The sequence below is a fragment of the Podarcis raffonei genome, chromosome W (assembly GCF_027172205.1).
Source record: "Podarcis raffonei isolate rPodRaf1 chromosome W, rPodRaf1.pri, whole genome shotgun sequence".
NCBI lineage: Eukaryota > Metazoa > Chordata > Lepidosauria > Squamata > Lacertidae > Podarcis > Podarcis raffonei.
In genome coordinates, this window is record NC_070620.1 from 15,298,570 (window position 1) to 15,324,622 (window position 26,053).

Genomic DNA, 26,053 nt, shown 5'->3' on the forward strand with positions numbered 1-26,053 from the left:
ATTCTCCAGCAGGCGCAGGCAAGGTTTCAATCGGCGATCCTCCTCTAACGTGAGAAGAACACACCACTCCTCCCCTCCATTCCCAGGGAGGGGAAAGAGACAGACAGAAATGTATTTACATGCCTTTATTTCTGTCCTTCCAGCAGTACAGAGAAAACGTGAGTGCTCTCTCTCATCACCAAAAGCAGAGAGAGAAAACTCCTCCCATGTACTTCCAGTACAGGGTCATGTGACACTCTGAGCTAACATCCGGTGCTCAGTACACTGAATAGACCGTCCTTTGTTCCCACGGTACAGTCCCAAAACGTCAACATCCTGTTTGGCATTCCAGCCACCTGGAGCTCGCTGCTGCATTGCTCCTTTTTCGTAACATCCTCCCCCAAAAGAATCAATGCGTGTTGCGGCAAGCAAAGCGTGATCCAGAGAAGAAAACAAACAGTTGTTATACACATAACATTCCCCTGTTGTTACAGTTCCACCCTTGGAACTCCCCACCACTGGTTTCCCCAGTGTACCTCTCTGGTTGTCTGGCTTCCAAGGAATGAGTGCATCTGCATTACCTTGGCTAGCAACTCCCTGTTGTGTCTTTGTCTCTGACTTAGACACAGCTCCAACCTGTCCTCGGTTGTTTACAACAGCAACACATGCAACAGCTAAGTTAGCAAACTCTTTTGAGTACCTCTTGGGTGGTTCACCCTTTGTGACTCTCTCAGACCTTCGTATGAGGTGCTGATCCTCTCTGCTCACTGGTTCAGTCTCAGGACTCTTTGGAGAACCAGTTCCAATAGTAAACAGTGGTTCATCCTTCCCCTGTGAAGGCCTATCCATTGTGTGAAATTTCCTCTCAATGACTGTGATAACTGAGCTCTCCGAGCTATCACTGTCACTCTCAGTACCACTGTAATCAGTAAAATCATCATCATCTGAATCGTCCTCAGTGGGAAATGTGTGTACTATCACTCTCTCCTGTTCAGGAGCACTCTCTAGAAATTTTGTGAGAATCACCTGACCAGATTCAGACAAAATTACTCTGTAGAGACCCTTTTCATATCCCACAAAAATGCCTCTGGAATTCTTTACTCCACCTGGAGCTTCTGTCCTCACATGAGACCCAAAAACCTTGAAATGGGCAACAGAAGGTTTTCTATGGAACAGTTTCTCAAAAGGAGAACTTCCCAACTCTTTTGAAACCTTTCTCAACCACGTATAACAAAACGACATTAGCGACTCGGCCCAGAACTCATGTGGCAGATGTGAACTAAGCAATTGCGCTTTCATCCCCTTTTGCAACTCTTTGTTCACCCGTACACAGACACCCCTGTTCCACGCTTCCGCTGAAACAGCAACCTTGTGTCTTATCCCTTTCTTCTGCAGGAACTCCTGGAAATCCTGTAAAAGAAAAATTTGCTTTTCATCTGTGAAAAGAAAATCAATGTTAGCATCATGCATATTTTCAACCTTGTCACAAAACTCCTGAAACCTTTCCACGGCTTCCTGTGGCCTCTTTAACACATAAATCCAGACAAAGTTAGAGAAATGATCCACACACACAAGATAAAATCTTGCATTGCCTCTAGATGGTTCTAGAGGACCAATCACATCAGCATACACCCGCTAAAACGCTCTGTCGACCCTGGTCACCTTCTTGGTCACACCTGCGAGAGAAATCAAGTTAGACTCAGATGAATTACATTCCATGTAATCACTTTGTGCATAACTCAACAAATACAGTCCATCTTTCTCTCTGGCAGAAAGATACAACTCTCCATCTTTGAAGATCTTGCAGCTCTCAGCATCATAGGACAGTTTCAGTCCTTTCTTTGCAATCTGCGAAACACTCAGCAGATTGAACTTCAATTCAGGAACCAAGTAAACATTGTTTATAGTCAAGTTCAGACTCTTAAGATACACAGTCCCTATCCCGGTCGCTTCCAGCTCCTGACCGTTGGCCTGTCTCACAGCGAAGCTTTGCTTCTTAAACGTTGAAAAGAGTGCTCTGTGTGGGGACATATGAAACGTCGCTCCAGTGTCGATTACAAACGAGTTCCGAACATCTGGCGTGGTTCCTTTCGCCATCAAAGCCTTTGCAGGTTTCACCGAAGGCTTGGTATGACTTTTGCCTGATGCCTCAGGCTTTGTTGAGCGGCCCTTAGCTCCTTTTGGCTGGCGTGGCTTCTTACAGTTCCGCTGAAGATGCCCAGCCTTTCCACAATTGTGACATCGGACAACGTTCAAAGCTACAGCATTCTCTCCAGTAGCCTCATCGGTGGGGGAATTAGAACTCCGTTCCTCCCTCCCCCTGTCCTTTACTTTCAGTGCAGCAAGGCGGTCGTGTTCCACCATCTGTTGGCGCAGATATTTCATCTCTGTCAGGTGCGCTTGAACATCTCCATCAGGCGCAAGCCTCAGATTGGTCAGCTTCTCAAAATACAGCAACGCTGAAGAACCAGCATCCCTCTGATGTGTTCTACGCAGCGTCTCCCAAATCTCTCGCGCATACTCTAAATTCTGAATATGCACCAATTGGCTATCTGAGACACACAGAATTATAGCCGTCCTGGCTTTCAGATTCTGTGATTCCCAACGTCGCGTTGGAACTGCAGGGATTGGGTTCTCAATCACCTCAAAGACCCTCTGATTCTGCAGCAGGGCCTTCATCTTCATAGACCAAGATGAATAATTGTCATTAGTCAGGGGAGGTGGATAGGGTAAACCTCCCCCCTTCTTGGCATCCATTCTGAATCCAAGTGTCTTCTCTCACTCTCAAGCCAGTAAAAATCCAAAAGTCTCTTCTGGGATGTTTTTCTGCCTTCACTGGCAGGCAAACTGCACGCTGTTTAAAGCTCTTGCCAAGATAGTCAAAACAATTCCTCTTCCCAGGCTCTCTGACTGAGCCAGTAACTTTCCAAGCCTACTGACTGTCGTTGCCTAGCAACTGTGCATACCACTACTTCGGACAGGAAATCTTATCAACCACAAGAATTCCTGGTATGCAAGCCTTTGCTCTCAGAGCTGTTTTTCCAAACGCAGCTCTCGTGAACCAGAGAATAAATCAATCTGCGTTCACACTTTTAGCCCGAAATTCAGCATACCTTTTGGGGCTCCGTTGCCTGGAAAACACCCCCTTCTCGGTGTCCAGCCGTCTGTACAGCTTCTGGCTGCACGCAGACGTTATCTTATCTTCTTAGGTGCAGAGGATGGCAACAATTCATCGACCTCTCACCTCTCATGCTGATTCCCATGGATCAGATAACCATCGGCTACTGCTACCAGTTGTTGGGTTTCAAGCCAAAAGTCAGAGGAATTGGCCACCCTCCAGGTGCCTCGGCTTGATTCCCTGTTGACCTCCCTGGCTGCATTCTCCAGCAGGCGCAGGCAAGGTTTCAATCGGCGATCCTCCTCTAACGTGAGAAGAACACACCACTCCTCCCCTCCATTCCCAGGGAGGGGAAAGAGACAGACAGAAATGTATTTACATGCCTTTATTTCTGTCCTTCCAGCAGTACAGAGAAAACGTGACTGCTCTCTCTCATCACCAACAGCAGAGAGAGAAAACTCCTCCCATGTACTTCCAGTACAGGGTCATGTGACACTCTGAGCTAACTTCCGGTGCTCAGTACACTGAATAGACTGTCCTTTGTTCCCACGGTACAGTCCCAAAACGTCAACATCCTGTTTGGCATTCCAGCCACCTGGAGCTCGCTGCTGCATTGCTCCTTTTTCGTAACAGCCTACTGCCGGCTTCCCTGTCCAGGCAGCCCGTCCCCAGGGTGTTAAAACAGCAGTAAAGTTCCAATTCCCTTCTTTCATGCAGGCAAATAAAATACAATTTCCTCCCCTCCGCTCCTGCCTACGGGAGGAGGACTATTTTTTAATGATGGATTTGTTCTTGTCCAAAGATAGATTCTCTGACAGTTACAGCTTGACAGTTTCTTTGCTTTAATCTGTCTGCAGAACGGAAAGGCAGACTTCCTCTTTATACCTTTCCCGTCTCGGTACCGAATTTCCTTAAATTTAGCTTCAATTTAGTCCTTTAATCAATAATCCTACTCACGGGTAGTTACTTTCCTTAAGTCCAATTCTTCGGAAGAAATCAGCGCTCTCCACTAATGGCGATGCGGCTTCACTCCACAGGCTGGGTAACTCTCAGCACCGCGCCGCTCACCCGCTGCTGCTCTGAAGCCTTTAAAAAGGCTCTTCGCAGGTTTGGGGGGGCGCAAAAGGTGCCCGCCGAGTCTCCTTGTTCACAGGCTTCGCCACCTGTGATTTTTGGGGGTCCCCGTTTCGCCGTAACAGCAGGACCCGAACCCGTAGAGCAGACTCCCTCTGGAGCTCAGAGGGAAATCCACCATTAAGCGCTGGCGCTGACCATAATGCCGTAAAGATGGAGATGAAGCAAGTAACAGCTGGCTCCTTCAGATGGAGGATGAATGACACCTTATTTAGAGATGAAGAAGTATACAAAAAGGCCCAAAAAACTTTGAGAGACTATTTTGAAATAAATATGAAGACTGATGTTGAAAAAAGAGTAATCTGGGATGCAAGCAAAGCCGTTATGCGAGGATTCTTGATACAACAAAATGCAATAAAGAAGAGAAGCCAAAATGAGAAGAAAGACAGGATCCTGGAGAAGATAAAAGAAGAGGAAAGGAAATTAAGATCAAAACCAAAATCGCACGAGATTCTGAGAGAAATTAAGCTATATCAAATACAATATATGGAATTGATGAATCAAGAAATAGAATGGAAAATTAAACAAATGAGACAAAAGACTTTTGAATCAGCAGATAAATGTGGTAAATTGCTGGCTTGGCAAATGAGGAAAAGACAAAAACTGAATACGGTGACAAATTTAGAAGTGGAAGGAAAGAACATTTATAACCCAATTGAGATTAGAAATTGCTTCTAGAGATATTTTAAACAACTATACTCACAAGGGCCGCAGAAAGAACTGGACATAGAACAATTCCTTGAGAAAAATGGATTAAAAAAAATCTCTCATGAAATCAAAATAGTTTTGAATCAGAAAATAACTGAACAGGAAATAGAAGGTGCCATTCAAAATATGCAATTGGGCAAATCTCCAGGACCAGATGGGCTGACTTCTAGATATTATAGATCTTTGAAAGAGTGGCTATTACAACCTTTGAAGGAAGTCTGCAATGAAATTTTGGAGGGGAAAAAGGCACCAGAATCGTGGAAAGAGGCTTTTATTACACTTATACCGAAGACAGAGACTGAAAAGACTCAACTCAAGAACTACCGCCCTATTTCTTTATTAAATGTGGATTACAAAATCTTTGCTGACATTTTGGCTAAGAGACTGAAAAAAGTTTTGATGGAGGAGATTCATGGAGACCAAGCGGGCTTTCTCCCAAGAAGACATTTGTCAGACAATGTAAGGAATATAATTGATATTTTGGAAAAACTAGAAGTGAATATAAACACTAAAGCAGTTTTGATTTTCGTGGATGCGGAGAAAGCCTTTGACAATATTTCTTGGAGCTTTATGAGAAAGAATCTCCGGGGGATGGGGGTAGGCCAAGGGTTTGAAAATGGTATAGGTGCAATATATTCTGAACAAAAAGCAAAGTTAATTGTTAACAATGTGGTTACGGAAGAATTCAAGATAGAAAAAGGGACACGTCAGGGGTGCCCAATCTCTCCATTACTTTTTATATCAGTCCTGGAGGTTTTGCTGAATATGATTAGAAGGGATCAGCTGGTTAAAGGGGTACAGGTCGGAGCTAAACAATACAAATTGAGAGCTTTTGCAGATGATCTGGTACTTACATTACAAGAGCCAGAATCTAGTACTAAAAGGGTTTTAGAATTAATTCAAGAGTTTGGTCAAGTAGCAGGATTTAAATTGAATAAGTTAAAAACTAAGGTATTAGAGAAAAACTTAACAGTCATTGAAAAAGAGAGGTTTCAGAATGAGACAGGTTTAACTGTGGTTAAGAAAGTGAAATATTTGGGGATCAATATGACAGCTAAAAATGGGAACTTATTTAAAGATAATTATGAGAAATGTTGGGCTGAAGTGAAAAAAGATTTAGAAATTTGGTCAAATTTGAAGCTTTCCTTGTTGGGTCGAATTGCAGCTATAAAGATGAATGTATTGCCTAGAATGTTGCTTTTGTTCCAAACATTACAAATTGTGGACAAGATGGACTGTTTCAAGAAGTGGCAGAAAGATATTTCTAAATTTGTCTGGCAGGGCAAGAAACCCAGAATAAAATTTAAGATTTTAACTGATGTAAAGGAAAGGGGGGGATTTGCCCTGCCAGACTTTAAACTATACTATGAATCGGCAGCTTTCTGCTGGTTGAAGGACTGGCTGCTTCTTGAGAACACAGACATTTTGGACTTAGAAGGTTTTAACAATATTTTTGGATGGCATGCATATTTGTGGTATGACAAGGTTAAAGCTCATAAAGCCTTTAAAAATCATATTGTCAGGAAAGCATTATATAATGTCTGGATTAGATACAAAGACTTGTTGGAAAATAAAACTCCTAGGTGGTTGTCGCCAATGGAGGCAAAGGCTGTGAAAAGGCTCAATATGGAGTCCAAATGGCCGAAATATTGGAAAATTTTGGAACAAGAAGGGGACAAACTGAAACTGCAGAGCTTTGAGAAATTAAAAGATAAAGTGCGAGACTGGCTTCATTATTATCAAATAATGGAGGTTTACAAGTTGGACAGGAAAATTGGCTTCCAGGTGGAAAAATCAAAATTGGAAACAGAATTGTTAGAACCCAATACTAAAAATTTGTCAAAAATGTATAACTTGCTGTTGAAATGGAGTACGCAGGATGAAACGGTGAAGTCAGCCATGATTAAGTGGGCACAAGACATTGACGGCATGTAATGCCTTAAGAGAGAATATTATGAAAATGATTTATAGGTCCCCAGTCAAGCTTGCAAATGATTTATAGGTCCCCAGTCAAGCTTGCAAAAATTTACCACTCACATGACAATAAATGTTGGAAATGTAAAGAAAATGAAGGTACATTCTTTCACCTTTGGTGGACGTGCCCGAAGATTAAGGCGTTCTGGGAAATGATATATAATGAACTGAAAAAGGTATTTAAATATACCTTCCTGAAGAAACCAGAGGCCTTTCTCTTGGGTATTGTCGGCCAATTGGTGTCAAAGAAGGATACAACATTCTTTATGTACGCCACAAAAGCAGCAAGAATACTCATCGCGAAGTATTGGAAGACACAAGACCTACCCACCTTGGAAGAATGGCAGATGAAGGTGATTGACTACATGGGACTGGCAGAAATGACTGGCAGAATCCGAGACCAGGGGAGAGAGACAGCGGAGGAAGATTGGAAGAAATTTAAGGACTATCTTAAGAAACATTGCAAAATTAATGAATGTTAGTATGACGCTGGTTTAGAATTTATGTGGTTTCCAGCTGTAATGGATAAGTAAAAAGAAAAGAAAGGTCAAAAATTAAATGAAATTAAGGGAAAGGATTTGCTGAATTAATAAATTAGAAATTGGAATACAGAAAGGGGAGGTATGAGGAAGTCGGGGAAGTAAGTTACAAGAAAATAAGGGATTGAAAGTATACTTGTTTTTTATTCTTGTTTGTTTGTATTTTTGTATTTTTGTATTGTTTTGTCTTTATATAATCTTTGAAATTTTAATAAAAAGCTTTTTTTTAAAAAAAAAAAAGAGAGATTTTTGTAAGCCGTCAGGGAGGAGTCTATTGATAAATTATTTATTATAATTGATCTTAACTTAATTGCAGTTTGTGAATTCAATCTATTCTCAACTGCAATTGCTATCTCAGGTGTCCATTTTTTCCTACTCAATGCTGGATAATTTGCTTTATCTATGACCTCATGTTCTATGTGAGAGCGCTGAGTTGAATTTTGGCCAGTAGTGGAGATGATTAGAGGTAGGTGGTTGCTTTCAGTCCTATTATCTATGGTGAATTTTTTAATTGATTTGAAGGCCTCTCTGTTAGTGAGGCAGTAGTCTACTGTGCTGGCTCCATTTGTATTTATGAATGTGTACTCGCCTTCTCTGTCCCTGGGGAATGCCCCATTAGCAATGATGAGGTCAAGACTTATTTGTAAAAAAGCCAGGCAGAATCCGGCATAGTTGATTTGGTAATCTTTCAAATATCTACGTGGGGGCGGATTTAGAAAGAGGGCGCTATTTTCCTTTAGATCTCTTAATATTGGGAATTTTATTTCCAGGCTATCATCATTTGAGCCTATTCTGGCATTCATATCTCCCATTAGGTAAAAAGGCGATCCAGGGTGCCTAATTTGTAGGGAATAAAGGAAACTATGGAATTTACGCCACGTGCTCTCTATCTGTGTTTGCACTATATATGGTGGGATATAAGCTGAAACGAGAATGATACTCTTGGATTCCAGATCCAAATTGATCCCCAGTGCCAGCTGCTCGCAAACTGAGCACTCAGTAACTTGTGATGCCAATTGAGTGGAAACCAGAGTTACTAGGCCCCCCCTCGGTCATCCCCTTCCAAATGGTTTAGAGGCCTTGATTTCATAGGCATCGTAACCGTCGAAAACTATGTTGTCAGTTGCCCAAGTTTCCTGCAGCATTATTATGTCAAAACCAGTTATATAATCACGAAATGGCTCGTCCCCTAGTTTGTTGGCCCAACCCGCTATGTTCCATGAGATGAAGTTAAGGCTGCTCGTTCCATAACTGGCTTGGCTTCAGTGTGGTGGGGAAATTGTTATCAGCTCTCCCACTGGTTCGGAAATGATGCAACCGTTCTTAGGGTATGCACGGTGTTGTTGTTCTCGGGGTTGATTTGCATCATTTTCCCAATTTCCTGGCATCGACGGTGTTTTCTGAATTGCTGGGACCATCGGGGGGTCTTCGTCAAATACAATTTAATCTGTCTCTGGCTTTCTATGTGTCTCATTTCCCTTGGGAGGGGCGTCACTTGGCATTGGCTGATCAGATTCCAGCTGGAGTAGAGAGTGGTGAAATTGGCGAGATCGGTGAAGTTCTGGATCTGCCAAAGGTGTAATAGAGTGTCCTTTCTTTGAATTATCTAGATTAGGCTGGTGTTCTTTGTGTGTTTGGCCTTTTTGCTCTGATGTTTTCCTCTCCAAGGGAGTATTGTGGCTGGGTTCACCGCACATATTCATCTTTGACGGCCCTTCCGAATGAATCATGGCCCTATGGTGAAAGCCCTTCGGCAGAGGTGGCGTTGATTGCTTGGGGTTGGTCCGGCTATACAAGTTTGGCAGTAGTTGTTTTCGTTCTGAGTCTTTAAAAACACACCTTAAAACAATATTATAGTCCTGTAAAATGGCCCTATATTTCAGTAGCATTTTAGGGGTAGCTGAGTCAGAAAATGTCAGCATGAGTCTAGTGTGCTGGGGGTCTGTGCAAAGCAAGTTTATCGCGATCAGAGTGTTGCAATGGATATTTAGTAAAAGCTTAAAGTTTCTCTTCACACTGTCAATTGATTCCCAGTAAGGCAGCATACCATTAAAAGGATATATATCGAGAGCTACTTGAGTACTTTGTAGGATCAGGTCCCTACTCTCGCTTTTGTTGTTTTTAGTATTTGTAGTCTCTCGGTTATTAAGTCCAGACCGGTTACACCCCTGTACGCGATGGTCTAGAGGGAGGGCAACGCTATGGTCGGTCTCTTTAGTACTGAGTGAGCTATTTTTGGCTGCCAGGAGCACCAACTCCGTCAGGAGAGACGTTACTTTTTCTAATTTGATGTTAATTTCCTCCACTGTTCTTGCAGTCAGCAGACAGTGGTCCGCGAGTATTTCTGCATAGAGCGGTGCCCCCTCAGATGGTAGTTCATGAGCGCTCATCTCAGCATTCTCCCCTGGGTGATCTCCACCCATTAAAGCATCCCCACCTACCTGGGAATGAGTTCTATTTGGTGCAGTGAGTTCTAAAGTCTGTGCTCTTACAAAATCGTCCATTTTGCTCTGCTTGCTCCTCTGTGGGCTCACTTGTGGAGATGAGGCCAGTCATTTCTTTTTCCTAGGCATTTCCCAGAGATAGAGCCGCTGCTAATTTCTGTTGTAAATCAAGGAAGCTCAGCGTCTACCCACGATAGGCATCTAATCTCCACTCCTGCTGAGCTCATTAAGCTCATTAAGGCTTTCTCCGGAACTTTCCAGACTTTTGGTAGATTTTAATTTGTATTATTTTTTCTAATTCTGCTTTTTCATCTGGTGACAAATTTTTAACTAATAGTTTTGTCTTGTTTAAATTCAGTTTGAACCCCGCAACTTTACCATAGCCATATATTATTTCCAACACCTTTGTTAAACTCTGTTTTGGTTGCTCCGTAGTTATAATTAGATTGTCAGAAAATGCCCTCATTTTGTAACTTCTATTTCCCAGCACAATCCCTTTTATTTCTTTTTCCTCCCTAATTCATTTACATAAAACTTCCAATGTTAATATAAAAATTAAGGGGGATAGTGGGCAACCTTGTTTGACCCCTTTACTGATTTCACACTCCTGTGATAAATTTCCATTGATTATGATTTTAGCTTTTTGTTTTGAATATATTGCTTCAATCCCTTTTATATACTGTATACCAAAATCCATATGGTGTAATAGACCTTTCATAAATTTCCAGGAGACCCTATCAAAAGCTTTTTCAGCATCTATGGCCATTAAGACTGCCTTCTTTTCTATTATTAAGTCTAAATATTCTAATAAGTTTATAATGTTTCTAGTGTTGCTATAAATGTGCCTCCCGGGCAAAAAGCCAGCTTGGTCATTGTGTATCATCATCTGGAAGACTTTTTTTGATCTTTCGGCTAAAATATTTGCATATAATTTATAATCGTTATTTAGGAGTGTGATAGGCCTATAGTTGTTAATAAGTAGATTGTCCGTTCCCTGTTTTGGAATTAATGCAATAAGGCTGTCTTTCCAAGAATCTGGCATGGTTCCATCTTTTAAGATGTTGTTCATGATACTTCTTAATGGGTTAGACAGTAAGTCCTCAATTTTTTTTATAATATATTGCCGGTAGGTCATCAGGCCCTGGTGACTTTCCTATCTTTGCTTCCTTAATTGCTCTTTGAATTTTGTACAATGTAATAGGGGCATTCAACAGTTCTTTTTGTTCTTTAGTAAGTTTCGGAAGACCATTCTGTTCTAAATATTCTTTAACTTCTTCTGTTGTTTCATTTCCTTCCTTATAAAGTTCTCTAAAGAATTCGAGAAATCGTTTCTCTATTTCTTTAGGGTTGTTTATTATTTTGCCTTCGCACTTAATTCTATTTATAAGCCTTTCTGCCTCTCTCTTCTTTAATTGCCATGCTAATAACCTTCCTGGTTTATGAGCATGTTCAAAGGTTTTTTGTTTCAATAATCTTAGTTTCCATTCCATTTCTGCATTTTTAGCATTAAATATTGAGATTGTAGGATCTTAATATTTCTTTTTAATTCTACACTATTTGGTTTTTTGCATAATTGCAGCTCGCTTTTTCTAATCTCCTCTAAGATTTCTTGTTTTTTTTCTTCTTTTGTTTTCTTTGAATTACGTTTTGTTGAATAAAGAAACCTCTTAAGACAGCTTATTTAAATGCCCTTATTTAAATTCAATTCAAACAATTCCTTTAAGGTATTTTTTGCTTTTTCTATTATTATTTCATCTCTCAATAAAGTTTCATTTAATCTCCATCTTATAGATTTCCTCTTTCCCCGAGTCACCGTTACTTGTACTGCATTATGATCAGCTATTGTCTTTGGTTGGATTTCAGATTTACATATTTTGACTGTCAAATCTTTTGTTAGCCAGATGGCATCAATTCTTCCTGCCGAGTCATTAGGGTAGGAGAAAAAAGTGTATTCTTTCACTGTCGGATTTTGTATTCTCCATGCATCCTCTAAACTTAACAAATCTACTAACTGAAAAAAGGTTTTGGGGAGTTTTATTTGCTGTTTTTTAGTAGTCTTTTTGGATCTGTCTAAATCAGGATTTACCACGCCATTTTGATCTCCTAAAAATATAATTTTCTCTCCAATAAACTCCCCCAACTCTCGTTCCAACTTTTGATAAAATTCACTTTTTTTTTCATTCGGCGCGTAAAAGCCGATAACTTTAATTCTCTCCCCCTGGACTATTATTTCTATCACAACGATCCTTCCTTGTGAATCTTTATAGATCAATTTCGGCTCCAAATGCTTTTTTGCATATATTACAACTCCGTTCTTCTTAGATTTATCTGAAGAAACAAAATCAAGTCCCAGTTTCTTATTGGATAAAATTCTTGTGTGTTGTTTTGTGATATGAGTTTCTTGCAAGCATATCAAATCCAATTTCTGTTTGCTGAGTATAAATTCTACCTTAATTCTTTTCTTTTTATCATTTAAACCATTAACATTCCTGGTAACAATCCTTAATTCCATTATTTACTACACAGTGATTTAACTTCTTAACAAAATAATAATAATAATAATAAAATAAAAAATCAGAAAAGTCACTTGTCCTTAATGCTTAAGATTCGTCCTCCTCTGATTGTTTATTAAGATCATCTGCCCCTCCTCCTGGCTGTCTTTTACCTCCTAACTCCTCTCTATATGTTCTCCAAAATTTGTCAGCATCCTCCCAAGTAACAAATCTTCTCCTCTTCCCTTTTTTTAAAAAGGAAATTCCCTCAGGGAATTCCCATCTGTGCACAATTGATTTTTTATTTAGTGCTTCCAGCAACGGTTTATATTTTTCCCTTTTTCTCAAAAGCCTTGATGGAACAATTTTATGAATGATTATGTTTGTTTCCTGAATTTTAAATTTTGTCTTACTGCTAATTTGTAGTATTTTATCTCTAATATCCATATTCACAAAAGTTACCAGACAGTCCCCAGGCCAATTATTAGCTCTTGCTGTTCTTGATCTGATTCTAAAGGCCCTCTCAATTTTGTTTCTCATTTCCTGCTCTTCTATTCCAATCCATTTGGCTAATTCTGATGATATTTTTTGCTCTATCACTTCATTTGGTTCTTCTGGAATAGATCTAAATCTCAATGTTTTTTCTCTTCTGTGCATTTCAATCATAGAGATTGCATCTAGGATTGCCTCATGGGTTTCTTTCATATCTGCCAGCTCTTTCTTAATTTTTTCTGTTTCCCCTTTTTTTTCTCTGTTCTCCTTCTGTACTTTTCTTAGCCCTTCCTCCAAACTTAACGTTTTCCCTTTTAATTCTTGTACAGTCTTTGTTATTTCCAAATTTTTACCCACCAGATCATTGATTTTAACCATCATTTCTATCACCATTTTTGCATTTTCCTCTATTTTTTGCCCCATCTTATCCAACTTTTGATCTGTTGATCTTATACTGTCATTCATCTCTTTCTTCATCTCTGAAATGTCTTTTCTCAGTCCCAGGAAAAGATCTCTCATTTCCGAATTCATTTCTATGTCTTGATTTGAGTTTCTCTTGTTAGGATTTGCAGTCTTGTCACCAATAGAGGGGAGCCCAGTAAACCCCACACCCTGTCGGGAGGGGCTTTTTTACTTAACACAGTTCTTTAAAATCTTCTCTTGGCTTCCCCAGGCTCTTCTCGCCACAAAAACTTTCCCCCCCTCAACAGTCAAGAATAGTGCGAAGTAAATCAGCAAAACTGGTGCGACTTCTGCAGATTTTAACACAAAGGAGTCAGGCCTCCATACTACACAAAAACCAGAGCTTGAATGTCTATTGTCTCTCTCAATTGTCTAAGAAAGAGCTGGCTCCATAAGAATCTCAAGTCCAGACTTCCAAAGCACCTTTAGCTCTCTCCTCCACCAAGAATCCTTACTTGCTCTGTGGAGTGCAGCACTAGGATTTGGGACAATCTATAGAACCTCAGATCCGTTCATCTCTTTCCGCCATAATGACCATTGATTCAAATAACTGTCTGGAATTTTTTAACAAAAGGGAGAAAGGCTTTCTGCTGAGTAAAAGCTGGAGCCTGTATATCAGATGTCTCTCACACATAAGATCTCTCAGCAGAACATTTTTAATCACTCCATTAATTTAGCACTGGGGTTTGGGTAGGTCTTTAAGTCTTCAGACCCATTCATTCCTTTCCTCCATATTGTCCATAATTACCTCAGACGTTCTCAAATATATTAAAGGGATAGGTCACCTTTTATTCTTTCCCCCCTTAATTCTTTCTTGATTTGATATTACAGCAGTCCATGCATGCTGTTGTAAAACAATATAATTGTAATTCTCTTCTCCACCTTGTTTTTTCCTGGATTGTATTTCAAAATGCAATGGGTTTGACCTCCTCTTTCTCTTGCGTTAATTAAGCGTCTGGTTAATCTCAGCTATCTTTCCATTCACTTCAGTTGAACTCCCAGTCCTTTGTACAGCTTTCCAGCTCAAAGAAGCCTCTAGCTGCCGTATGATTTATGCTTAATTACCTATGTTTTGATAGCTTTTTCCGGGGGACCAACCGTGCTTGCAGACACCAGACGCCTCTTTTCTTTGGAGCTTGTGCCGCAGGATCACTCCCGAAGTCAGGCTTTCTCTCCATGGGGAGACCCCTCCAACACCTCAGCGTGTCCTTTTAGATGCAGGAAGCCCTCCTGGATCTTTTGGGGGTTGCGAAGCCTAGCAACCCCCTCTTTCACCCCTTCGGTGAGTGCTCACCCCTCGGAACTCCCGAGATGAGCGTCCGAGAGCAATCAGCGGCAAAGCGGAAGTCTCTCTCCAAGAGTTGTTTTCGCTGTGAGCCAAAGTCAGACCTCATGAGACACTATTCTGCAGAGGCTCAGGAATGCAAGGTCAGCCAGCTGCAGAGGAAGCAGATAAGCGGCGGTTCTCAGACGACGAAGCGTGAGAACACCGGCAGAGGCCCCAGTGGGGGTAACAGTGTGTCTATGGCAACTTTGGAAGACAGCCAAACAGCTACTCTTTCTCTTGTCGTTGACACTGGAGCGACGCACACGTTAGTGCCATCAAGTGGTCTTCTTCGAAATTGCAAGTCTGTGAAAAGTGGACGCTACGTGTCATTGGCTGATGGCTCCAAAAGACAATTAACTGAGACTGGGTTTTTGTACTGTTCTATTCTAGGCCACGAAGTCCAGGCATTCGTGGTTTCTGAGATTGCCAACTGTCTTTTAAGTGTGTCAGCTTTAGTAGCTGACGGTTTCAATGTAACTGTAATGGTTCTAGGGGTTGCTCGTGCGTAAGCAGGAGCCCATCTCCCCGGCTGGGTGCAAACACCTGGCTGGGTTGCCAAAGTGAACCTTTTCTGTCCGGACAGCCACTCACCCGTGGCTGACTCAATCGCTGGCAGAATCCGTGAGTGGGCGTTTCTTAAACTTCTTCCAGCAAAGAAGTTCTTTGATGCCTAGTCTCCACCTACCCTCTCTGCGCGGAAGCCTTCTGCGCAGGGAGGGCATGGGCAATAGAGGACCCCTACTCTCCCCGCTGGTCCCAGGCAAGGAGTCATGAGACTGCCTCGCCACTTCCCCCAGCTGCCCCCCTTCTCCACTGGTGCTATGCTGATTCTCTTCCCCAGAAGATGGGCTGCTCCTCCTGATCCCTGGACGCTCTCTGGAATCCCTCTGGCTTTCGCTCTCCACCTCCAGTACTGATGGCAGTTCCCTGACATCCACCCCCTCCACAGGACCCCCCTCACCCCCGGCATGATATTCCGATACCTCCTCCTCTCTCTCATCGACCAACGATGCGGGGAACCCCCTGAAGGAACTGTCATCATCTTCTGAGAATTCAAAACCGGCCTCCCATCCCCTCGTATCTCTTCCAGCTGGTCGAACCTCCCAGTTTGAATCTTCTCCCTCGGACACCTCCCCTTCCTCCTCCTCGGAGGCAGGAAACCCCACAAAGATCCCTTCGTCGTCTGTGGTTCCGAATTCTTCCTCCCAGAATCTAGCTAATGGTTTAGGTCTATCCGGGAACAAACTATGAAACTCTTCCACCAGATACCCGTCCGTGATTGATTCAGCAGGGACCCACGTGTTTTCCGACCTGGGTTCTCCCTCCCAGGCTACCAAATACTCTACCTGGTGACCCCGCCACCTCGAATCGAGTATTTCCGTGGCTTCGTTACAGAGTTCCCTCTCCTCTACCCACAGATGGGTGGTAACCCCTCCCTCCCTTCCTGGGAATTCCCGCCCCTCCCTGTACTGTGAAAGTAGGGACCTATGGAACGCCAGATGTATCTTCATGCTGTCGGGCAACTTGAGTTTGAATTCCACTGGGTTGACCTGCTGTATTACCTCAAAAGGCCCCAGTCGCCTAGGCTGCAAATTCTTGCACCCTCCCTTTAGGGGCAACCCTTGGGACGACAACCACACCCGGTCTTCCACCCGTATGGCCTCCCCCTCCCGACGGTGCCTGTCTGCCTGCCTCTTGTAAACTTCCTTGGCCCTCTCCAAGTTCAGCCTGAGTTGCTGGTGTAAGGCCTCCATTTCTTCGGCAAATTGCTCGGCCGCAGGTACACTCCATCCTTCCTCCCCCCTCCCTGGGAAGGCCCTCGGGTGACACCCGTAATTGGCCATGAAAGGGCTCATTCCCGTGGACACGTGTTCAGCGTTGTTGTACGCAAATTCAGCCAAAGCCAATTTCTCTACCCAATCGTTCTGCCTCTTGCTGACATAGCAGCGTAGGTACTGCTGGAGTATACCGTTCGCTCTTTCGGCCTGCCCGTTGGTTTCTGGGTGCCGTGCCGTCGAGAAGCTCACCTTGACCTGCAGCAAGCTCATGAGCTTCCGCCAGAACCGGGAAGTAAATTGTTTTCCGCGATCTGAGATTACCCTCAATGGGGTGCCATGTAGCCTGAAAACGTGGCCCACAAACAGCCTGGCTGTCTCCTCTGCCGACACTGCGTGTGAACACGATACGAAATGGCACATTTTAGTCAGCATATCGACCACTTCCATGACCGCTGTTTTCCCCCTCGACTTGGGCAGATCTGTCATAAAATCAATGGACACTGCCTCCCAGGGCCTTTCCGGTGTTGGTAAGGGTTCCAGTAACCCTGCGGGGGCAGTCCTTTCCCCCTTTGCCCTCTGGCACTGGTCGCACCCTCGTACATATTCTCGTACGTCCTCCCTCACCTTTGGCCACCAGAATTGCCTGGTAACTAGTAGCATGGTCTTGTGCTGTCCAAAGTGCCCGGGTGTTGGGTTGTCATGGAGCTGCCTCAGTATTTTGCCCCTCAACGTCTCTCCTGGTACATACAGCGCCCCCTTGTAGTACAGTAGCCCTTCCTTTTCCGAAAACCCCCCCATTGTCTCCCTTTCCACCTCCGAGCTCCCTGATTTTAGTCTGAGCAAACTCATCGTCTCGGGTGAGCCCTGCTAGCTCTCGTTTACCTACCAACATTCCCCTACACACCCACCAGTCCTTGGGGAACACGTGCCTGGCCTCCGGAGGCCCTTCCCCCTCCATGTATTCCGGTTTTCTGAAGAGTGCATCCGCCCTAACATTTTCCCCTCCCTTCACGTATTGTATCTCGAAGAAAAACTTGGCGAACTCCTGGGACCATCTGATCTGTCTCTGGTTAAGCACTCGTGCGGTCTGCCAGTATTCCAAGTTCTTGTGGTCAGTTCAGACCTAGATCTTGTGCCGCGCCCCTATCAAGAGGTGCCTCCATTGACGAAATGCCGAGTAAATCGCAAGCAGTTCTCGGTCATACACCATGTAGTTTTGCTCCAACTTGCTCAGCTTCCGGGAGAAAAAGGCGCACGGTCTCCAGTTCTCTTTGGACCCGGGTTGCAACAATACTGCTCCAATCGCGCGGTCGGACGCGTCTGTCTCCAGTCTCATGGGCTTCTCTGGATCCACGTGCAGGAGCTGCTCTTCCGAGGCGAACGCCTTCTTCAATTTCTCAAAGGATTGCTGCGCCTCCTCTGTCCATGCGAACTTCTTTTTGCTACTAAGACAATCCGTAATGGGTGCTGTCAAGTGGGCAAAGTTCCTTATGTACTTCCTGTAGAAGTTGCTGAAACCTAGGAACCTCTGCACATCCTTTCGGTTTTTGGGGGCCTTCCATTCCAGCACTGCCTTCACCTTGCCTGGATCCATGGCCAGTCCCTTGTCTGACAACCTGTATCCTAGGAACTCGACCTCCCGGGCGTGGAATTGGCATTTTTCCAGCTTGACCCACAGCTGATGCTTCTTCAATCTCTGTAGCACCTCCCTGATATCCTTGACGTGTTGCGCTTCATTCTCCGAATATATTAAGACGTCATCCAAAAAGGCCATGCAATTCTTGTACAGCAGTGGCCCCAGCACATGGTGCATGAAGGATTGAAAGCAGGCGGACCCCGATTGTAATCCAAATGGCATAACTAAATACTCAAAAGCCCCCAGGTGGGTGAACATGGTTGTTTTCCATTCGCCCCCTCCCGTATTCTAATCAGATTGTATGCCCCCCTTAGGTCCAGCTTGGTAAAAATCTTTCCCTGCCTCACACGTGTCAGAATATCGTCGATTCTGGGCATTGGGAAAGTCACGGGTTCTGACACCAAATTCAAACGGCGGTAGTCCACCACAAGTCTGGGCTGATTCGTTGATTTTTTGTCCACAAAGAACACTGGACTCCCCCCCACCGCCTTCGATTCCCTTATGAAGCACCTTTTCAAGTTCTTGTCAATAAACTGCCTCAACTCCTTCATCTCTCGGTCAGACATGGCGTACAGCTTACCCACCGGTAACTGGGCTCCCGGAAGCAGGTTGATTTGGCAGTCATATGGTCTGTGGGGGGGGGCAGTCTATCTGCCTCTCTCTCGCTGAACACCTCCTTCAAATCTGCATATTGCAGTGGCACCCGCCCCTTTTCCTCCAGGGCCTCCCCAGCCACCCTGGCCACAGTCATTCCTGGTTCCTTTCCTCCCAGGCAGTGTTCTAAACAGTAAGCTGACCCAAAGGTGAGCAACCACTGATGCCATGACACCACTGGGTCATGTAGCGCCAGCCAGCTCATTCCTAGTATTATTGGGGGTCCCGCCAGCGTGGCCACGTGAAAGGCCATGGTTTCCGTGTGCCGGGAAACACTCATCCGCATTGGCGGTGTCTGGTGTGTCACTTCCCCTCCCAGTAGTTCCCTGCCATCAATGGTGGTCACCTGCAAGGGAAAATCTAGTGACAACAGGTGGAGCTGGTGCTCCAGAGCGAAGTCTCTACTGAAGAAATTACACGAGCTGCCAGAATCCAGCAGCCCATCCACCTTGACTGGGTGCCCATTTGGGAGTTCTAGCACCACTTCAATGGCTATAGCTGCCTTGGGAGGGTCAGGCCGGGGCACTTCTATTGGTCGCTGGCCTGGCTGCTGCCCCTGCTGGTTGGCAGCCAGGCTTTCTCGTTTCCCTGCACCGGCCCCTCCTCCCCCTTCTCATCGTGGCCTGCAGCCCCCATCATGCCTTGCCAGGCCTTTCATTGAAGACAGACCTTTGCAAAATGTCCTGGCCGGTGACAGAGGAAACACTTCTTGGTAGTTTTCCACTCCTTCCCCTCCCTTTTCCGGCCTTCACTAGCGTTTGAAACTTCGCGCACGCGCGCTGCATCAATTTCCATCGGCTCTGCCACCTGGGAAGGCTCCCTCGGCATTTCAGGAATGCGGTTGCCATGGAAACGTTCCCCCCTTATCTCCCGCTTTTCCTGAGCCCGCGCTTCCTGGCGTACACCAATCGCAAGCACAGTCTTTGTGAGCTCATCCATCGACCGCGGGTGGGGCGCTTTGGACAACTCGTCTTTCACTTTGGGATCCAAACCTGCCTCAAACAGCATTTGTACTGGTTCAGAGTCCAGGTTCCACCCGAGCTTGTGCACTAACATCGCAAAACGCGACCAGTAGCTTCTGACGGACAGGCTCCCCTGCTTGCACCCCATCAGCTCCCTCCATGTCACGCTTTGCTCAATCTCGCTGGAGAACATCGCGTCCATTGCCTGGTAGAATTTTTTAAGATCTTTCAATGCATCATTCCCTGTTGCCATCAAGGGCCTGATCCATTCGCGCACCCCATCTGGCAGATGTCCAACAATGTAAGCCACCCTCTCCCCGTCATCAGCAAAGTCATTTTTCTGCAATTCCAAAGCGTATTGAATTTCCGTTTGGAAAGCATTGTAGTCTTGGGGCTTTCCTCCAAACTTATTTACCAGCCCCGGGAGCTTCCTCCCTATCGGGGTGGCTCTGACCTGTGCATCCTGAGCCCGCCTCTCCTCCAGCCGCGCTGACAGGGTAGCGACATGTGCCTCCAGGTCTCGGTTCCTCTCGACCAGACCTCGCACCATGGCTTCTTGCTCTGTCTCTCCAGCTGGCCCTGTTTGGCTCATCATGCTGCCTCCCCGGGGCTGCGCACAAGCAACGTCAGGGACTCACGGATTGATGTAATGGTTCTAGGGGTTGCTCGTGCGTAAGCAGGTGCCTATCTCCCCGGCTGGGTGCAAACACCTGGCTGGGTTGCCAAAGTGAACCTTTTCTGTCCGGACAGCCACTCACCCGTGGCTGACTCAGTCGCTGGCAGAATCCGTGAGTGGGCGTTTCTTAAACTTCTTCCAGCAAAGAAGTTCTTTGACGCCTAGTCTCTGTGAGATTTTGACCAGCTTCGGCCCATCTGAAGCTGATACAGGCTCGTCTCATCTTGAGCCCACGCAGAGCAGTCCACACAGCAGAAGGATAAGCAGTATGTGCCACATTCTTAACTTTATTTCCACTCTATGCTGAGAGAATACAAACATGCATCTTGCCTCTGTGAGAGCAGAGAAGCAACCGTCTCTCTAACAAAGAAACCAAGAGAACAGTGAAACCAGTCTCCCATTCCCGTGGGAATCCAACAGTAACTCTGACTGTGGAATGCAAAACAATGTCTTGTGACTGCAGTTGCTGCTCAGTGAGGGAAATAGAAACCAACATCCTCCCCCTTTCTGTGAACATCACTGGGCAGCATGTTCGTACAATATCAGTACAAACCCAACTTCTGCACATAGGTACAGTGTTGATCCCTTGATACAACCTTGGACAATACATCAGCAGGAATTTCATTACCTGGCATATAGGACACCGTTACGAGTCCCTTCTGAACACATTCCCTAGCATGTTGCAGTTTTAATTGCAAGTGCTTCGTGCTTTGCTTACAACCTTCAGAATTCAGCAAAGCTAAACATGCTTTGTTGTCCTGGTAAACCTGGATTGGACATTTGACAGGAATTTTCATGTCTTTGCACAATTGTAACAACCATTCACAATCCACCAGTGAATAAGACAGTGCATTCAGTTCAGCTTCACAAGTACTTAAGCTAACTGTTGTTTGCTTCTTGCATGACCAATCAAAAAGACCCTGATTGTACATGTAGCAAACTCCAGACGTACTTTTCCTGTCTGTAGTGTCACTTCCAAAACTTGCATCTGCAAATATCTCAAGACCACCAGACTTCTGATTGTTAAATCTTAGTCTGTAATGCATAGTGCCTTTCAAATAGCGAGCTATGCGTTTCAGAGCTTTCCAATCCTTAACAGTAGGATTGATGACTTGTCTGCTTAGCAAATTACAGCTAACAACAATGTCAGGTCTTGAACATCTGGCAATGTTTTATTTTTTTTAAAAAAAATTTTTATTAGTTTTTCAACATATAATATAAGACAATACAAACAACAAACACTAACAAACAAACATATACACATGTATAATTTCATAAATTTTTTCATATACCCAATTTCAACGACTTCCCCATGCCTCCCTTTTCTGCATCCCTGTTTTAAATTTTTTCAGCAACCCCTGATCTGAATTACTTATTAATTCCTTTCTTTAACCCTTTTCTTTCCTCATGTCCAATCGTTTATCGCTGCAAATCTGCTATGCTTTAACCATGACATTTTAACACTCAATAATTTTACAAGAATTTTTAAGATAAAGTTTAAATTTCTTCCAATCTTCCTCCACCGTCTCTTTCCCTTGGTCACGGATTCTGCTCGTCATCTCTGCTAGTCCCATATAGTCGATCACCTTCGTCTGCCACTCTTCCAGTGTGGGTAATTCTTGTGTCTTCCAATACTTTGCTAGTAACACTCTTGCTGCTGTTGTAGCATACATAAAAAACGTCCTATCTTTCTTTGACACCAATTGGCCTACTATGCCCAGGAGAAAAGCCTCTGGTTTTTTGTGAAAGGTACACTTAAGCACCTTCTTAATTTCATTATATATCATTTCCCAGAAGGCCTTAATCCTTGGGCACGTCCACCAAAGGTGATAAAAAGTACCTTCAGTTTCATTACATTTCCAGCATTTGTTATTGGGCAAATGGTAGATTTTTGCAAGCTTGACTGGGGTCATGTACCACCTGTAGATCATTTTCATAATATTCTCTCTTAAGGCATTACATGCCGTAAATTTTATACCGGTGGTCCATAACTGTTCCCAGTCAGCAAACATAATGTCATGACCAATGTCCTGTGCCCATTTAATCATAGCTGTTTTAACCGTTTCATCCTGTGTATTCCATTTCAGCAGCAAGTTGTACATTCTAGACAGATTCTTTGTATTGGGTTCTAACAATTCTGTTTCTAACTTTGATTTCTCCACCTGGAAGCCGATTTTCCTGTCCTGTTTGAAAACTTCATTTATCTGGTAATAATGAAGCCAGTCTCTTACTTTAGACTTCAATTTCTCATAACTCTGTAATTTCACATTTCCACCTTCTTGTTCTACGATTTCCCAATATTTTGGCCATTTAGATTCCATATTCAGTTTTTTAACTTCCTTAGCCTCCATTGGTGACAGCCACCTAGGGGTTTTATTTTCCAACAAATCCTTATAACGAATCCAAACATTGTATAGTGCTTTCCTAACAATATGGTTTTTAAAACTTTTATGAATTTTTACCTTGTCATACCATATATATGCATGCCAACCAAATCTATTATTGAACCCTTCTACGTCCAAAATGTCTGTATTCTCAAGAAGTAGCCAGTCTTTCAGCCAGCAAAAAGCTGCTGCTTCATAGTACAGTTTTAAGTCCGGCAGGGCAAACCCCCCTCTTTCTTTTGCATCAGTTAGTATCTTAAATTTTATTCTGGGCTTTTTGCCCTGCCAGACAAATCTCGATATATCTTTCTGCCACTTCTTGAAACAATCCATTCTGTCCACAATCTGCAGTGTTTGAAACAAAAACAACATTCTTGGCAAAACATTCATCTTAATAACAGCAATTCGGCCTAACAAGGAAAGTCTCAAGTTTGACCATATTTCCAAATCTTTCTTAATTTCTGTCCAACATTTCTCATAGTTATCTTTAAATAAGTTCACATTCTTAGTTGTTAAATTGACCCCTAGATATTTCACCTTGTTTGCTACCATTAATCCAGTTTCACTCTGAAACTTCTCTCTTTCCTCCACTGTTAAATTCTTTCCCAATACCTTTGTTTTTTGTTTATTTAGCTTAAAACCTGCCACTCGACCAAAAACTTGTATTATCTCCAAAACTTTTTTCGTACTAGTGTCTGGCTCTTGCAAAGTTAAAACTAAATCATCTGCAAACGCTTTCAACTTGTATTGTTTAGCTCCGACCTGGATCCCTTTTACCAGCTGGTCCCCTCTAATCATATTTAATAAAACCTCCAGAACCCCCTTGTAGTTAAAAGACAAGCCTTGTGGGTACTCCCATCTGTATATTATATTGTTCTTCATCAACAAGGTGGTCAGGTCCTTATAGTGAGTTCTCGCTTCCAAGATATATTTAGGAATGTCCTTATAGATCTGCACAAAGGAATCTTCAATCTCCAGAGATCTATGGTATTGTAAATTTAGTATTTTATCTCTCTCCTCCTTAGATCTCAAAGTTATCAGGCAGTCCCTTGGATTCTTTTTATTTTGTCTTCTGCCCAGTCTAAAGGCCGTAACTATCTTGAATTCCTCCTCTTTCAAATTCACTTGCCAGAAATCCGAAAATTCTTTTGTGAGGAACTCTACCAAATTGTCCTGCTCACTTTCTGGAACGGCTCTCAATCTCAAGTTCCTCTCCTTTCTCTGAAGATCTATTAAGGACAGGGCCGCCTCATGCTCCTCCAGCTTTTTACAAACAGGTTCTAACTTTACTTGCGTAGATTCAGCTATGATTTTTGCCTCTTCAGCAGTCTTACGGATTACAACATTTTCTTCAATTAATTTATTTATAGTCTCTGTATTAGATGCAACACTTTTAGTATTCAAATCAAGCTTCTCTGATAACTCTGTTAATTGTTTAGAATTTTCTGTACCTTGCTTGGTCAAAGCTTCTAATGACTCATTAATTTTTAATAATGCTTGTGTCACTGTTTCCATCCCTTTTTCCTGCCCTTCTACACCTGCAAGGGCTAAGCCTGATATGGAACCTCTTTTCCTTTGTACAATTTTTGTTTTTGCTCTTGTTTTTATCTCATCTTCTTGGCCACTCATGTCCCAAGGTCGTTCCCACAGGAATTGTTTCCAAATGGAAAACTCCACTGACTTGCTCTTTACACTATTAAATTTTCCCTTAACCCTCTAGAGGGAGCAGCTCACAGTTCAAGGTACAGGGAAACAAAGAAGGGAAAGAAAAAATGGCCACAACTCTTCTAGTAACTTTCCACTAAAAGAGCTGTAAATTTGTATCCTCAGTCAGACTCCCACCAGTAGCAAATAAAGTCTCAACTTTGTATCAAACTTGTAATGCACCAACTTTGTATCTAATCTCAGATGACAGTTTCCAGTCCCGGTGACTTAATCCTTTTTTAAAGCAGTCCTTTCCCAAGGGTTTAAGACAGCAGAGAAATTTTCCTTTCACCTCTTTCCAGCAGGTAATACTAGTTCAAATTCATCCCCCCCGCTCCTGCTGCTAAGGGGGGAGGTTCAAGTTCAATGTCTAGGTTAAATGGTTAGAGTTATCTTCCGTCAAATTGCAGCTTGTATGTCGTTACTTTAGCTGTCATGCAGTCCGGGAAAGGCAGACTTCCTTATTTTAGCTCTTTCCCGTTTTCGGCCGAATTTTTAGGTTTTTTACTTTAAATCCCGAAGGTTTCCCAATCCTACTCACGGGTAGTTTGTAAATCCAAATGCCAGGAAGGAATCGGCGCTCTCCGTTATGGCGACGCGGCTTCACTCCACGGGCTGGGTAGCGACTCTCAGCACCGCGCTCTCACCCGATGCCGCTCCGGAGCCTTTAAAAAGGCTCCTTCGCAGTAACGGGGGGCGCTTCAGGTGCCCACCGAGTCTCCTTGTTCACAGGCTTCCGCGCCTGTGATTTTAGGGGTCCCCGCTTCGCCGTAGCGGTCGGACCCGAACTCGTGAAGTCGTCTCCCTGAGCGGAGCTCAGCAGGAGACCGCCATTGAACGCTGGCGCCGACCGGAAGTCGTCGTTTGTAATGTTTTATATTATATGTTGAAAAGCCAACAAAATTTTTTTTTTAAAAAAAGGAAATATCCTAACATACACAGCCTCTGGTAAGGTGAGTCCTCTCTGTTGCAGCTTATGTCTCGGATTCTGCATCTCCATCAGATGTGTACGAACATCTGCACCTTCAGCAAGTGCCATATCATGCAGCTTGGCATAGTAGAACAAAGAAGCACCAGCCTGTGTTCTCAAATGAGCATCTCTCAAAGTGTCCCAAATTTCTCTGGCTGAGGTCTTATCACGCAACAGACAGAGCTCTTCTGGGGAGACTATCAATGTAAGAGTTCCCCTTGCTTTGGAATCCTTAGCTGCCCATTCATCTGTTATTGGAGCTGCGGGGTTGTCTGTAATAACTGTAAACAGACCTTCTTTTCGCAGAAGAGCCTCTGCGTAGAGTACCCACTCCGCATAATTCTTCTTATTGAGCTTTGGAATCCCAAAAGCATCAGCCAGCCTTGCATTAGCCATCTCTGCTGCTTTAATCAAGCTGCATCTGTGTACAGCTGCTTCCAAAAGCACTTGTAAAAGTACTTTCAGTTTTCAAGCCTCCGAGGCCTTTGAGCCTGTGCAAACGGCTTTAAAAGTTCAAAGTCCAGCCATAAAGCCATTAATTAGGAGCTGGCAGGCTTCCCGGAGCAATGAGCACATACCTCTCATCAATCTTCTTGACGCGCAGAGCAGATAACGTCCGA